This window comes from Candoia aspera, chromosome 2 (genome assembly GCF_035149785.1).
Source record: "Candoia aspera isolate rCanAsp1 chromosome 2, rCanAsp1.hap2, whole genome shotgun sequence".
Lineage (NCBI taxonomy): Eukaryota > Metazoa > Chordata > Lepidosauria > Squamata > Boidae > Candoia > Candoia aspera.
The window spans coordinates 20,820,123-20,836,945 of NC_086154.1; the positions used below are offsets into that span (position 1 = coordinate 20,820,123).

A 16,823-nucleotide genomic window follows, 5' to 3' on the forward strand; every position below is an offset into this window, starting at 1 on the left:
AATTTTCCTCCAACACCACAGTTCCAAAGCATCAATCTTCCTTCTCTCAGCCTTCCTTATGGTCCAGCTCTCGCAGCCATATGTTACTACGGGGAACACCATTGCTTTGACTATGCGGACCTTTGTTGTCAGTGTGATGTCTCTGCTCTTAACTATTTTATCGAGATTTGTCATTGCTCTTCTCCCAAGGATTAAGCATCTTCTGATTTCCTGACTGCAGTCAGCATGTGCAGTAATCTTCGCACCTAGAAATACAAAGTCTTTCACTGCTTCTACGTTTTCTCCCTCTATTTGCCAGTTATCAATCAAGCTGGTTGCCATAATCTTGGTCTTTTTCAGGTTTAGCTGCAAGCCAGTTTTTGCACTTTCTTCTTTCACCTTCATCATAAGGCTCCTGAGGTCCTCTTCGCTTTCAGCCATCAAAGTGGTATCATCTGCATATCTGAGATTGTTAATGTTTCTTCCAGTGATTTTAACTCCAGCCTTGGATTCCTTAAGCCCAGCAGGTCGCATGATGTGTTCTGCGTACAAGTTGAATAGGTAGGGTGAGAGTATACGGCCCTGCCATACTCCTTTCCCAATCTTAAACCAGTCCGTTGTTCCATGGTCTGTTATACAGATTCTTCAGGAGGCAGACAAGATGACTTGGTATCCCCATACCGCTAAGAACTTGCCACAATTTGTGATGGTCCACACAGTCAAAGGCTTTAGAATAGTCAATAAAACAGAAATAGATGTTTTTCTGAAACTCCCTGGCTTTTCCCATTATCCAGCGGATATTGGCAATTTGGTCCCTAGTTCCTCTGCCTTTTCTAAACCCAGCTTGTACATCTGGCAATTCTCGCTCCATGAATTGCTGAAGTCTGCCTTGCAGGATCTTCAGCATTACCTTACTGGCAAGTGAAATGAGTGCCACTGTTCGATAGTTTGAACATTCTTTAGTGTTTCCCTTTTTTGGTATGGGGATATAAGTTGATTTTTTCCAATCTGATGGCCATTCTTGTGTTTTCCAAATTTGCTGGCATATAGCATGCATTACCTTGACAGCATCAACTTGCAAGATTTTGAACAGTTCAGCTGGGATGCCGTCGTCTCCTGCTGCCTTGTTATTAGCAATGCTTCTTAAGGCCCATTCAACCTCACTCTTCAGGATGTCTGGCTCTAGCTCACTGACCACACCATCAAAGCTATCCCCGATATTGTTATCCTTCCTATACAGGTCTTCTGTATATTCTTGCCACCTTTTCTTGATCTCTTCTTCTTCTGTTAGGTCCTTGCCATCTTTGTTTTTGATCATACCCATTTTGGCCTGGAATTTACCTCCAATGTTTCTAATTTTCTGGAAGAGGTCTCTTGTCCTTCCTATTCTATTGTCTTTTTCCACTTCCGTGCATTGCTCGTTTAAAAATAATTCCTTATCTCTTCTGGCTAGCCTCTGGATTTTCGCATTTAATTGGGCATATCTCCCTCTTTCACTTGTGCCTTTTGCTTTCCTTCTTTCTTGGGCTACTTCTAGTGTCTCAGCAGACAGCCATTTTGCCTTCTTGGTTTTCTCTTTCTTTGGGATGTATTTTGTTGCCACCTCCTGAACAATGTTGCGAACCAATTCTCCAAAGTTCTTCCAGGACCCAATCTACTACGTCCAGTCCCTTAAATTGATTCTTCACCTCCACTGCATATTCCTTAGGAAGATTAGTGAGCTCATATCTAGCTGATCTGTGGGTCTTCCCTAATCTCTCTAGTCTGATCCTAAATTGTGCAATAAGAAGTTCATGATCTGAACTACAGTCAGCTCCAGGTCTTGTTTTTACCGACTGTATAGATGTCCGCCACCTTTGGCTGCAAAGGATGTAGTCAATCTGATTTTGGTGTTCTCCATCTGGGGAAGTCCATGTATAAAGCTGTCTCTTAGGTTGCTGGAAGGGAGTGTTTGTTATGCAGAGTGAGTTGTCTTGGCAAAATTCTATCAGCCTATGTCCTGCTTCGTTTTGTTCTCCCAGGCCATGCTTACCTGTAATTCCAGGTGTCATTTGCCTGCCCACCTTAGCATTCCAGTCTCCTGTGATGAAAATAACATCTCTTTTAGGCGTGTTGTCCAGTAGGTGCTGCAGATCCTCATAGAACCGCTCTACTTCAGCTTCTTCAGCATCTGTGGTTGGGGCGTATATTTGGATCACTGTGATGTTAGATGGCTTGCCCTGAATTCGAATTGAGATCATTCCATCGTTTTTTGGATTGTATCCAAGCACTGCTTTAGCCACTTTACTATTAATTATGAAAGCTACTCCATTTCTTCTGTGGTCCTCTTGTCCACAGTAGTAGATCTAGATTTAGAGTAGTTGGCTAAATCTTTGCAATTCCTATTTACGTATACTGAACTAGGAAAGCAAGGTCTTTTTTACGCTGACCCTCACAACTGGCAGCCCCAGAGAGATGAATTTACCAATGAACACAAAAGCAACGGGAACATGCTGTTTTAATTGTGAAGGTGTCCAATGCTATTGTCATGGTGGCCTCAGATTCAGATGTAGAAGGGCAGCCAGCTCCAGAAGTGGTTAATGAACAGTCAGGTGCGCTCACCAGATGAACTGCTGCCTGAGCAGGGAGAGGAGGCGGGGCTGGGCAGCAATCAGCAGAGACATCTGCAGCAATTCTCTGAAGATGAGGGCACAGAATTACCACCCCTCCCAACACAAGAGCCTGGCAGGCAGCAAAGAGAGCAGAGCGAAGGAATTCTCTTTAGGCAAGTTTTGCTGGACTTGTGGGGACTTGATTGCTCTTGTGTGCGTTTGCACATACTTTTCCCTCTGCTGCTTACTATTGCTTAAAACTCACCTAGTAAAAGTTTGCAACTACCTCTCTGTGTACTTGTCTTTGCTTGGCCTGAGACAGGACAGGTATTGCCCATCAGTAAGAGAATATCTTTTTTTTTCCACCACCACCCGTGCCTTGCGATCGCAGCTGCCCCCCCCCCACCTCCAGTAATTGTGGATGGGGAGGAGGAATTCGAAGTCAAGGAAATTCTGGACTCTAGGAGGAGGGGAAGGGGCATCCAATATTTAATACACTGGAAAAGGTACCCTGAGGAAGAGAGAACATGGGAAAATGCCAGAGATGTACATGCACCAGTACTGGTTCAACGATCTCATCAGCTTTTTCCTGACAAACCCAAGCCTCGTACTCTCCCAGAGATTCCTTACTCACTTGATCAAGCAGAGGAATCCCAAGCAGAGGAGTTTGTAAGTTGGTAATCTCCACTCCCGCGAGAGGCCCGGAAGCCAGAGCAAGAGGATGAGGGGGAGCCTCAGCCGTCCACCTCAGGCTTGCATTTCCCAAGGGGGAGTGGGGAGGAATCTTCTAAGCATCTAGCTATTTTCCAGAAGCAGCCACCTGGGCCAGAAGTGTTATCAGACTTGGAAAGCAGCAGAGACTCGTCCTTGGAAGAGTTTTCCTTTGAAGAATTTCCACCATTGCCCAGTTCCCATGGGAGCTTGGAGGAGATGGACTCTCATGAGACTTTGGAGGGAGGGAGGAACTCTGGAAGGGAGGGGGCTGAAATGGAATGTGAATCTGGAGAGGAGGGTGATGTGATGAGTACTGATGGTGAGCAGGAGGGGGCCCCTGTCCAGGGGGGAAAACGCATGCGTAGTTTAGAAGCTTTGAACTGTCCTTCAAAGAAACTCAGAGCAGACCCGCCTTGGGTTTTGGATTTATCTCTGTGGGTTTCCCACACTTTCAGTTTGGCAGGATTCTTACTTTCTGAGCCTTCAATAAACACTAGAGACCTACTCATTGTCTCAGCGTGGTACGTCGCTCTAAGTTAGGACACCTGGGGCCTTCTCCCTCCCTTTCTCATTCCTTAATACAATCACAATTTATTAATGGACCCTATACTTCTTTGTCCTCACAAGGTGTTGGAAATGGTGCACCAGAGAGATTGTGAAGCCTGAAGCAATATTATAACCCAGAAGGAACTCAAGTTCCATCAAAGTATACAGAGTGAGATGGAATGTGATATTAAATTGTCCCATTGAATAATTGAGATAGTGAATTAAAAGTGACAACTAAGAGGATTTGTGCTTTGAATTTTTCATTACCTCCCTTTCTCCCCCCCTCCCTTTCTCCCCCCCTCCCCCCCTCCCTCCCTTCTCTTTCTTTTTGTCCCAAGTTTGGGATACTCAGGAGAATGAAAATTAAAGTTACTCCAGTGTATCAATCAAAGAGAATATTTGTAGCTCAGGGTTGAACTGTGGAGTCTTAGGTGCTCTCTGAGCCTTCTTGTTTTCTTGCAGACATTTCATTGGTGGACTAGGCAACAACTTCAGTGTGAAAAAGGCGTGGGACTTGCTCTCTGTTTATGTATCATGGCTTGTCCTGCTTGTGTTGGTGGAGATGTTGTTCTCTCCTTGGGAGTTCCTTGATTGGGCTGTTGTTTGCTGCTTGGTTGATTGACTAAGTTAATAGTTTTTTTTATTTTTTATCCCGCCTTTACTATTTTTATAAATAACTCAAGGCAGCGAACATACCAAATACCCCTTCCTCACAGACTCCTGGTTTCTAGCCCGTTACCTTAACCACTAGACCAAACTGGCTCTCTAATAATTATTTATTTATTTATTATTTATCAAATTTATCGCTGCCCATCTCCCCAGAAGAGGGACTCTGGGCACTTTACAATAAAACAGAGATAAAAACTCTATAAAACAATAAATATAATACGTAATAAAATATAAATATGATAGGAACCCGATGGCTAAAAGTTCACTATAACCCGCAAGCTGAATAGGGCCATCCTAGGGAACTAGCCATCCCCAAAGGTGACTATTCTTCCCATCAGAGGCATAATAATTAATAATTTTTAAAACTACAGGACTTACAACAGAAACCCAAGAGAATGTAAGACAGATAATCATAGCCAGCTTCAACATCTGGTAATTCCCTTTTGATGGTTGGTATCAGACTTCATTGTATGATCTTGACCAGTAGACCAAATTGGCTCTATAATAATATTTAATAATTAATGATTTTTAAAACTACAGGACTTACCACAGAAACCCAAGAGAATGTAAAACAGATAATCATACCACAAACCAGAAGAACTTGGAAACAGAACCAACTGAAAGCAGAGGACAGAGCAGCCCTCAAAAACCTAAAGATGGACCAAACTATCATCATCCTCCCAGCAGACAAAGGCCACACCACCATCATTATGGACAGATCGTAATGTATACAAAAGGCCAAAGAATTACTTGAGGACAAAGAAACCTACACCCCAGTAAATACCAATCCTATACAGAAACTGGACAACCAGTTCAAAAGAACTCTTAACAACCTTACCAAGAAAGGTCAAATCACAAAAGAAGAACAGAGGCAGATGAAAAGCAGTGGACCCATCCTCCCACGCTGCTACGGACACCCCAAAATACACAAGCCTGACATACCGCTTGAACCAATTGTATCATTACCAGGGACTCCCACATACAACATAGCTAAAGGGCTTACAAAAAAACTTGGGCATCTCACAAAGGAGAGTGAATACTCTTATCAACTCCCCACAAGAGTGCCTCCAGAACATCAAAGACGTAAAAATAGAAGATGAAAATATGGTGTCATTCGATGCTACAGCACTCTTTACATCCATAGACCCAGCGCTAGCGAAAGAATCCATGGCAGCAGTTCTGCGCAACACACCCAACCTAGTCAAATACACCAGGATAGAAATACCCAGAATCATGGACCTCATCAACTTCTGCCTCACTACCTACTTTCAGTTTGATGAACAAATATAGCAACAAATCAAAGGAACACCCGTGGGATCACCAATCTCAGGACTCATAGCAGAGATTGTAATGCAGCGTCTAGGAAGGATAGCACTCCCATGTATAGAACCCAAAGTATGGATCCGGTATAGCCTCCCCGCAGCCTCAGAGCCATCCAGCTGGTTAAACACTATGGGCCCTTTCAGTTTCTGAACCTTCAACCCCAACCCATTCACTGTGGCAGAGTGGATCAAACACTTGGCACACACTGAGTCCACCAGAGCTTTTAAATCCACGCTCTTATTCCTACCCAAAGTCCATAACTGCACCACCATGTAGTTCTCTCCACTCACTGCCGCATTCTTGCACCCCTTCTGTCTAGCCTGCCTGCTGGCGCCATTGCCCGTTTCCCACCAGCGACTGGGGTTCGTCCGAGGAGTTCACCTCGGAGGTATCTGAGCCGATGACGGGCTGTGACGCTTCGCTGGCCACCTGAATCATGGATTCTGACAGCCTTATACTCATTGCAATCCAGTGTTTCCAGTTTGCATCGAGTTTTCACTGAGTGTCTCTGCCTGTGCAGAGTGCAAACCTTGTGAGACTGAGATTCATTGATACCAGCGCTATTTCCTCTTCTTCACTGGCTGTGCACCAGGGGAAACTGATTTGAAATTACAAGGATTAAAAAGGGTAATTGGGGGGAAAGGATTGGATGTTGAGGAAACCTGTACTTTAACAACAAGGACTGGTGCACTGTGTTTAAATCATGCTTTCTTTTACCTCACCACTTTGTAAAATGAGAGCCACCATGGAAAAGAAATAAACAATTGCAACAGGAGTAGAAGGAAAGGGCCCCACTAACTTATTGCCTGTCTAAGAAAGGTGGTGGCATCTCCAGCACATCGCAGTTTCTAGATCTTCCTCTTATTAATCCCTAGGGACCGTCTGTGACCTTGTGAACATTGAGAAGATCTCTGTGGAGGATCAAAACTCACTTTCCTCAAGAACAGCTGCTCAGAAGGACCTGTGGAGATTCGAGGAGGCCTGAAAAATGAGGAAAATCCTGTCAGAAGTGGCAGGGCGGTAAAAACAACAACTACAAGGAGCTCTCTTTGAAACACAGCTTGTGTCTTGCGGTTGTTAGCATACTCAGGCCTGAAGGGATGGAAGATAATCCTGAAGAAAAGATCCTGAAGAAAAACAAAGTTCAAAAGAAAACAAGTTCCAAATAAAAAGCTCAAACTCATGGAAATTCTAGAAATTTTACCTCAGAACAAGGCACCATGCTGGAGAAATTAAGAGTGGGAGAATGGCTTCTCCTACGTGACTGGAGAAAAGGTGGAATTACAAAAGGAAGGAAGGCAAAGAGTGAAAAGTGAGGCAAAAAAAGGCAAATACTATGAGGAAAAAAAAATCTGTTTTCCTTACAGGTTGAGTAGGGAATGGTGAAAGGTGAAAGGTCCCCTGTACAAGCACTGAGTCATCTCTGGCCCTTTGGGGGGACGCCGCTTTCACGTTTTCTTGGCAGACTCTAGCGGGGTGGTTTGCCATTGCCTTCCCCAGCAAGCTGGGCGCTCGTTTTACCGACCTCGGAAGGATGGAAGGCCGAGTCGGCCTGAGCCGGCTGCCCGAGAGAGAATCCAGCTTCCGCCGGGATCGAACTCGGGTCGTGGGGAGTGTCGGTTGCAATACTGCCGCCTGCCACTCTGCGCCACACGAGGCTCACACGACTAGGGAATACGCCTCAGGAAGTACGAGTAGGAAGCTTAAGGTCTTTGGAGTATATAAGGCAACCATCTTTAGATCATGAATAAACAGACAAAAGGAAGTCGAAATTTTGTTCTAGCCAAAAGAGTGGAAGACTCTACTGGTCTGAAGAGATTTGGAGGTGACAATGCAAGAAAAAAAGATTTAGCTACAGTTAGGGAAAGAATTTGAATGGGGGGGGGGGGAGTGATTAAAAAGCAATTTGAAAAGAATGGAGTTAACTTCTCTGGTCTTTCCAGCCCATTTCTTTATTCACCAGTTGGACCCAGTGTTGTCCCAGGAACACTGGGTTCTTTGAAAACCTGGCATGCTTTGCCAGTTAACATGCAAGGCAGAAATCGGTTTTATAGCTTTATTCTGCAGAAGAGAGGGCACCCGTGACTTTATTTCCATAGGTGCGCCAAGCGTGCAAATGAACTAAACTTTTATACACGTTTCGAAGGGTTACATGATTATTGGGAAACAATGATCATTCACACCCTTGGGTGGGCAAAACACCCCCCAAAGGTGGGCACTTCTGCTGTTGCTGGAGAGAAATATGAGCTAGCTGGTATGTATCTGCTCCCATTGGGTGCACAACTGACCACCTCCTCCTCCAGTTTGGCTGGGGGGCTTCTTGCCTTTCTCTGCTTGCACCTGGCTGCTAAGGGATACACCTGGGGGAGAGCTCCAGTCTTATCTATTACCCTTTGAAATGTTCAAAGCAAATGGGTTCTTCAGACGAACCCAAAAATCACCATTCCATCACCAGAACGATCAATACCGTATTTGAATAAACAGCTTAAAACAAGCATGCGCCTCTGAAACCCTGAAGTATGTCCCCCACACAAATCCTTCCAAACAATTTCCATCTGTTACTAATTTGTAATGCAGCTAACGAGAAAGAGAATTTAACGCATGCCTGGAAAGTAACCAGGCCATTGATATTTAATTCATTTTATTTCAGTCAAATTTAGACTTTTGCTTAGCCCTCATCACACCCCAGAAAGGCAAAATATGGCCGTGATGCTGGAAAGTCTTTTGCACATGCATTTGTGGGTTTCTCCTCATTCTGGCTCCTGTTGTCAGAGAAGGATTCTTCATCCTGGAGCACTTTCCACACGCTAGACGTTGATGTGTATGTGACAATTCTCTCACTTAAGGAGAGGCCTTTGACTGAAAAAGGGTTCCATGCTTGTGCACACATGCTTGTTGCGCTGGTCTGTTCTACACAGTGGATGCCAGTCTGATTATGTTTTGGTGGCTTCACATCCCAGAGACAGTTCCCCTTCTCATTTGTATGTGTTTGGTCAGGAGGAGCTGAAGTAGTTTTCTGAAATAGCTTTTCTTAATGTCATACTATTTTACATTGTATACCATATGCATTTATTTAGCGTGGTGGTATTTGAGCTTTCTATTCACTTTTCACTCTTTGCCTTCCTTCCTTTTGTAATTCCACCTTTTCTCCAGTCACATAGGAGACGCCATTCTCCCACCCTTTCTCTAACAAGGTGCCTTGTTTTGAGGTAAAATTTCTAGAACGTCCATGGGTTTGAGCTTTTTATTTGGAACTTGTTTTCTTTTGATTTTTCTTTTTCTTCAGAATCTTTTCTTCAGGATTATCTCATTGGTACAGGCTACTACTTGGTGTTTCAAACCCTTATTAGCCGCCCAGAGCCATGAATTTGAGAAGGGCAGCTGTATAAATTGAACTAGCTAAATAAAGATCAATAGAAATCTTAGTTTTCCTAACCCGTCACTTCCCTCCTTATATCCCTGCAAGCCCCCATCTTGCATCACTTCAGACCTGAATTTCCTAACAACTGCAAGACACAAGCAATATTTTATTTGCTTGCAATACTGGCTCTCATTTTACAAAGTTGTGAGGTAAAAGAAAGGCATGCTTTAAACAAAATGGATGAGTCATTAATGTACAGGTTTCCTCAAATTTCAATCCTTTCCCCCCTACTCCAATTATCCTTTTTAATCCTTGTAATTTCAAATCAGTTTCTCCTGGGTGCACAGCCAGTGAAGCAGCAGCAGCTCTGGAATCGATATATCTCAATCTCACAGGTTTTGCACTCTGCACCACAGAAACACTTTCCATGACAAGCGTTACCTGTTGGTTTCCTTATGTATTCAATAACAAAGGAAAGGAGGAGGAGAAGGAATTATCCCAGGTTAAGGAGGAGACACACTCTTTCACTCAAATCCCAACAAGGACAGCCCTCTGGGGCACGGGAAGTCTTCAATTCCTCCTATGCAGCTGGGAAAATCGGCCAAACCAATCTGACCAAGAGAGGTAAGCGCTTCTCACTTATACTCAACGCAGGTTTTTTAGGGTGGCAGAGAAGAGAGGTTCTGCAATATGGCATGAACAACACACTTCAAAGCAGGAAGAGTAAGTGGCAGACAACAAAGAGCCGAGAACTGCGTTTCTCCCACCTGCACTGCACATAGAAGCCACCAGGGGGCGCGCTCTGCGGAGAAGGGAACATCAAGCGCTTCAGCACTGAGCCACTGGAGGGTGGGAAGGGAGTGACATCACTCAGTCTTCCCCGTCTAGGAGCTGCACTCTCTCCCTTTAACCCTTTGAGCTTCGCAGGCGGTTGCATAAAAGGGCTGCGGGAAAGTCTTGTAGAGCTAAAGAGGTCTAGACCCCCAGGTTGGAAGATGGTCAAAATGCTACTGGGGAGGAACAGAGGATGAGTTCAACTAGCCCCAGACGTGATGACACAGCTAGCTCAAAGCCGAAAGGACGGCTAGCGGCCGACGGTGCTGGTGGTGAACGGCGAATCCGATGTTCTAAGGATCAACACACCATTGGAACCTGGAATGTAAGATCTATGAGCCAGGGCAAATTGGATGTGGTTATTGGTGAGATGTCAAGTTTAAAGATAGACGTTTTGGGCATCAGTGAACTGAAATGGACTGGAATGGGCCACTTAACATCAAATGACCACCACATCTACTACTGTGGACAAGAGGACCACAGAAGAAATGGAGCAGCCTTCATAATTAATGGTAAAGTGGCTAAAGCAGTGCTCGGATACAATCCCAAAAACGATAGAATGATCTCAATTCGAATTCAGGGCAAGCCATCTAACATCACAGTGATCCAAATATACGCCCCAACCACAGATGCTGAAGAAGCTGAAGTAGAGCTGTTCTATGAGGATCTGCAGCACCTACTGGACAACACGCCTAAAAGAGATGTTATTTTCATCACAGGAGACTGGAATGCTATGGTGGGCAGGCAAATGACACCTGGAATTACAGGTAAGCATGGCCTGGGAGAACAAAATGAAGCAGGACATAGGCTGATAGAATTTTGCCAAGACAACTCACTCTGCATAACAAACACTCTCTTCCAACAACCTAAGAGACGGCTTTATACATGGACTTCCCCAGATGGAGAACACCAAAATCAGATTGACTACATCCTTTGCAGCCAAAGGTGGTGGACATCTGTACAGTCGGTAAAAACAAGACCTGGAGCTGACTGTAGTTCAGATCACGAACTTCTTCTTGCACAATTTAGGATCAGACTAGAGAGATTAGGGAAGACCCACAGATCAGCTAGATATGAGCTCACTAATCTTCCTAAGGAATATGCAGTGAAGGTGAAGAATCAATTTAAGGGACTGGACATAGTAGATAGGGTCCCGGAAGAACTCTGGACAATTGGTTTGCAACATTGTTCAGGAGGCGGCAACAAAATACATCCCAAAGAAAGAGAAAACCAAGAAGGCAAAATGGCTGTCTGCTGAGACACTAGAAGTAGCCCAAGAAGAAAGGAAAGCAAAAGGCACAAGTGAAAGGGGGAGATATGCCCAATTAAATGCAAAATTCCAGAGGCTAGCCAGAAGAGATAAGGAATTATTTTTAAACGAGCAATGCACGGAAGTGGAAGAAGACAATAGAATAGGAAGGACAAGAGACCTCTTCCAGAAAATTAGAAACATTGGAGGTAAATTCCAGGCCAAAATGGGTATGATCAAAAACAAAGATGGCAAGGACCTAACAGAAGAAGAAGAGATCAAGAAAAGATGGCAAGAATATACGGAAGACCTGTATAGGAAGGATAACAATATCGGGGATAGCTTTGACGGTGTGGTCAGTGAGCTAGAGCCAGACATCCTGAAGAGTGAGGTTGAATGGGCCTTAAGAAGCATTGCTAATAACAAGGCAGCAGGAGACGACGGCATCCCAGCTGAACTGTTCAAAATCTTGCAAGATGATGCTGTCAAGGTAATGCGTGCTATATGCCAGCAAATTTGGAAAACACAAGAATGGCCATCAGATTGGAAAAAATCAACTTATATCCCCATACCAAAAAAGGGAAACACTAAAGAATGTTCAAACTATCGAACAGTGGCACTCATTTCACATGCCAGTAAGGTAATGCTGAAGATCCTGCAAGGCAGACTTCAGCAATTCATGGAGCGAGAATTGCCAGATGTACAAGCTGGGTTTAGAAAAGGCAGAGGAACTAGGGACCAAATTGCCAATATCCGCTGGATAATGGGAAAAGCCAGGGAGTTTCAGAAAAACATCTATTTCTGTTTTATTGACTATTCTAAAGCCTTTGACTGTGTGGACCATCACAAATTGTGGCAAGTTCTTAGTGGTATGGGGATACCAAGTCATCTTGTATGCCTCCTGAAGAATCTGTATAACGACCAAGTAGCAACAGTAAGAACAGACCACGGAACAACGGACTGGTTTAAGATTGGGAAAGGAGTACGGCAGGGCTGTATACTCTCACCCTACCTATTCAACTTGTATGCAGAACACATCATGCGACAAGATGGGCTTGAGGAATCCAAGGCTGGAGTTAAAATCGCTGGAAGAAACATTAACAATCTCAGATATGCAGATGATACCACTTTGATGGCTGAAAGCGAAGAGGAACTGAGGAGCCTTATGATGAAGGTGAAAGAAGAAAGTGCAAAAGCTGGCTTGCAGCTAAACCTCAAAAAAACCAAGATTATGGCAACCAGCTTGATTGATAACTGGCAAATAGAGGGAGAAAACGTAGAAGCAGTGAAAGACTTTGTATTCCTAGGTTTACTGCAGATGCTGACTGCAGTCAGGAAATCAGAAGACGCTTAATCCTTGGGAGAAGAGCAATGACAAATCTCGATAAAATAGTTAAGAGCAGAGACATCACACTGACAACAAAGGTCCGCATAGTTAAAGCAATGGTGTTCCCCGTAGTAACATATGGCTGCGAGAGCTGGACCATAAGGAAGGCTGAGCAAAGGAAGATCGATGCTTTTGAACTGTGGTGTTGGAGGAAAATTCTGAGAGTGCCTTGGACTGCAAGAAGATCAAACCAGTCCATCCTCCAGGAAATCAAGCCAGACTGCTCACTTGAGGAAATGATATTAAAGGCAAAACTGAAATACTTTGGCCACATAATGAGAAGACAGGACGCCCGGGAGAAGATGCTGATGCTAGGGAGAGTGGAGGGCAAAAGGAAGAGGGGCCGACCAAGGGCAAGGTGGATGGATGATATTCTAGAGGTGACGGACTCGTCCCTGGGGGAGCTGGGGGTGTTGACGACCGACAGGAAGCTCTGGCGTGGGCTGGTCCATGAAGTCATGAAGAGTCGGAAGCGACTAAACGAATAAACAACAACAAATAAATGCAAAAATAAAATCTGTTTTACTTAGGGGTCAAGCAGGGAATATGCCTCAGGAAATATGAGTAGGAACCTTAAGACCTCTGGAGAATTTAAGGCAACCGGAATATCTTCAGATCGTGAACAGAGAAAAAGTGTAATTTTTCTTCTAGCCCATAGAGCTGAAGACTCCACTGGTTTGAACAGATTCGTCTCCATTTGGAGGTGACAATGCAAGAGAAAAACAGATTTAGCTACAGTTAGGGAAAGAAAAAATTTAAATGGAGGAGAAAAACTGGCAAAAAAGCAATTTAAAAAGAATGGAGTTAGCTTCTCTGTCCTTTCAGCCCATTCTTTATTCTCCAGTTTGACCCAGAACCATCAATGAGCAGTAGCTGAATAAACAGCTTCAAACCAGCAGGAGCCTCTGAATCCCTGAAGTATGCCCCCCATCCAAAACCTTCCAAAAATGTTCATGTGTTACTAATTTTTAATGCAACTGAAGAGAATTTAGTACATGCCTGGAAAGTAAACACACCATTGATATTTGATTTTATTTCAATCAAATTTAGACTTTTGCTTAGCCCTCATCACACCCTCGAAAGGCAAAAGATGGCCTTAATGCTGGAAAGTGTTTTGCATGTGCATTTTGGGGCTTCGCCTCATTCTGGCTCCTTTTGTGAGAGGAATTCTTCATCCTGAAGCTCTTTCCACACACTAGACATTGATATGTATGTGGCAATTCTCTCACTTAAGGAGAGGCCTTTGACTGAAAAAGGTTCCACGCTTTGGCATTCATGCTGGTTGACTCGGTTCTACACCGTGGATGTAAGTCTGATTATGTTTTGGTATCTTCACATCTCAGGGGCAACACCCCTTCTCATTTCTGGATGTTTGGTCAGGAGGAACTGTAGTTCTCTTAAATAGCTTTTCTTAATATCATAGGATTTTATTTTGGTCCCCACTGATTTCCAAATATCTCCCTTCTTGCTTCATCGTTTGCAACATCAGCACACTGGAGTCACTTTCATTCTCATTCTCCTGATTATTCCTAACTTGAGACAAAAGAACAGAACAGAACAGAACAGAAAAGAAAAAAGAAAAGAAAGTCATGAAAAATTCAAAGGACAAATCCTCTTAGTTGCCAGTTTTAATTCAATACCACAATTATTCAATGGGACAATTCAGTATCACATTCCCTCTCTCTCTGTACACTTTGATGGAACTTGAGTTCCCTTTCGATTATAATACTGCTCCAGACCCCAGAATCTCCCTGCTGCGACATTTCCAACTTTTTGTTAGGAAAGAAAATTGTAGGGTCCTCTGATAAACTGTGAGTGTATCAAGGAATGAGAAGGGGAGGGGGAAACAACTGTAAGAAGACTGGGCAAAAGAAGGAAAGTTTAAACTCCGGGAAGTGTCTGAATCAGCTGAATTTCTATCTGTATGTCTGCTATAATGGAAGCAACACTAATAAAGCTTTGTCCTGAAGAGATGCATCAGGGAGATGCAGCTACTTCTGCTGCTTTAGGAGGCAGCACCTGTTAAATGTCTGCCTGTTCACGTACCTCCCAGAACCATGTTCAAGTGGAAAGAACAAACAATTCGGGAGCAGGAAGCTCACTTCTAAAAATGCAATAAAGACATCTTTAAAAAACCGCATAGCCCAGAGTCTGAGATGCCAAAAATGGCTATTTGCTTGGAATTGAGTCCCAAATAGAAACAGGAATCAAAGTAAACTTAACAAAAAAAAATCCTCTTATTGATGGGCAATAGCATTTGCCACCTTCAAATGAGAGTACCTTCAAAAATCCAGTTCATAATTGAAAAAGCATGTACCCACTGCTTTTATTTTCCTTGGTAAATTAATCTCTCGGGGGCTGCCAGTTGTGAGGAAAACACTTGCTTTCCTAGTCAATATAAATAGGAATGGAATAAATTTAACCAATTAAATCTAGAATTTACATGGATTCTCACCCAAACAGATCAGTGCATGGGAAATTAGGTTACTGTTTGTCCTGAAGCTCTATATGCCCCCCAAACATTTACCTGGTTTCTTTTCTGTGTGGATCCTTTTATGGTAAGTAAGGTAACCACTTGTTCTGAAGCTCTTTCCACACTCTGCACATTTATATGGTTTCTCCCCTGTGTGGATCCTTTTATGTCTCATAAGGGACCCATTTTCACTGAAGCCCTTTCCACACTCTCTGCATTTATATGACTTCTCTCCTGTGTGGATCCTTTTATGGTGAGTAAGTTGACCGCTCTGAATAAAGGTCTTTCCACAGTCCATGCATTTATATGGCTTCTCCCCTGTGTGGATCCTTTTATGGGAAGTAAGATTACTCAGTCGGCTGAAGCCTTTTCCGCACTCCATGCATTTATATGGCTTCTCCCCTTTGTGGATCCTTTTATGGAGAGTAAGTTGACCACTCTGAATTAAGGTCTTTTCACACTCTATGCATTTATATGGCTTCTCCCGTGTGGATCCTTTTATGGGAAGTAAGATTTCTGAGTTGGCTAAAGCCCTTCCCACACTCCATGCATTAATATGGCTTCTCCCCTGTGTGGATCCTTTTATGGCAAGTAAGTTGGCCGCTGTGAATAAAGGTCTTTCCACACTCCATACATTGAGATGGCTTCTCCCCAGTGTGGATCCTTTTATGGGAATTAAAATTATACTTCTGAGCAAAGCCCTTTCCACACTCAGTGCATTTATATGGCTTCTCTACTGTGTGGATCCATTTATGGAGAGTAAGTTTATTCCTACAAGTAAACGACTTTCCACACTCCGTGCACTTATATGGCTTCTCCTCTGGGTGGATCTTTTTACCATATGTAAGGGACCCGTTTTCACGAGAAAGAGTGAAAGTCCAATTGTAATTTTTTCCATTGTCTTGGCATATATAATCTTTGGTTTGGGTTGGATAGTGTTCATTTACATCTAATTTGTCTTTGAATAGTCTTAAACTTTTCCCAATATATTTTTTCTTTATTTTTCCTTGCTGGTCGAGAAAGTCTGGCATCTGAGCCTCGATGGAAGATGAGCTTTCCGTATTCCAATTATTTGATTGGTTTCTCTCATGCCTTCCTAGGTCCACTTGAATTGCAGGCTTCTCCGTCCCATCTCCCTGCCTGATCATTTGGGATGGTTCACTGAAATCTTTATTCTCCTGCCCAATAGTACCTTCAAAAGAAAAGAAAAATGAAAATGAAAGCAAGGTTAGGGAAAAAAATTAAACTGTAGTGGTCATATGCATTTCCTTCTGAAATTTTGCCAAATTCCAATATATTACCGTTATTCATGCTTACAGTGGCATGGTATGCAAATGATAATTTCTATATTTATGAGGCATAAAAGCTTTAAAACATCTAAAGCATCCTTTTTGTTTATAATTATCCGTACTTATTCAAATCTCACCCAGAGTCAGCTCAGAGTTAAGGAAGAATCAGGGGAACATCCAAAGAGGTATTAGGAGAAAAACCTAACATTTATTGGAGGGGGTCCGATTCCAGCAGAGACCTATGGGAACTAAATCAATTTTGAAACTCATCCTTTTCTTCCTAGCCAAACTACCTTCCATTTGTGTTTCTTTTTTTCTTGCCAAAATCACACGGTTGGAGAGAAAAAAACCTAGATTTCTTCTATTAACCCTAAACAGCACGTTTGCAATGGAAAAACAGCACCATTT

The 16,823-nt window shown here is 43.3% G+C and overlaps 1 protein-coding gene and 1 pseudogene across 1 annotated transcript in view; one reads left to right on the plus strand and one right to left on the minus strand.

The window, feature by feature from the left end:
• LOC134489056 (zinc finger protein 91-like) overlaps positions 1 to 16,823 on the plus strand; it is a 57,206-nt gene that overhangs the window by 15,997 nt on the left and 24,386 nt on the right. The gene's annotated exons all lie outside the window — the stretch shown is intronic.
• On the minus strand, positions 13,661 to 16,313 carry LOC134489069 (zinc finger protein 501-like; annotated as a pseudogene).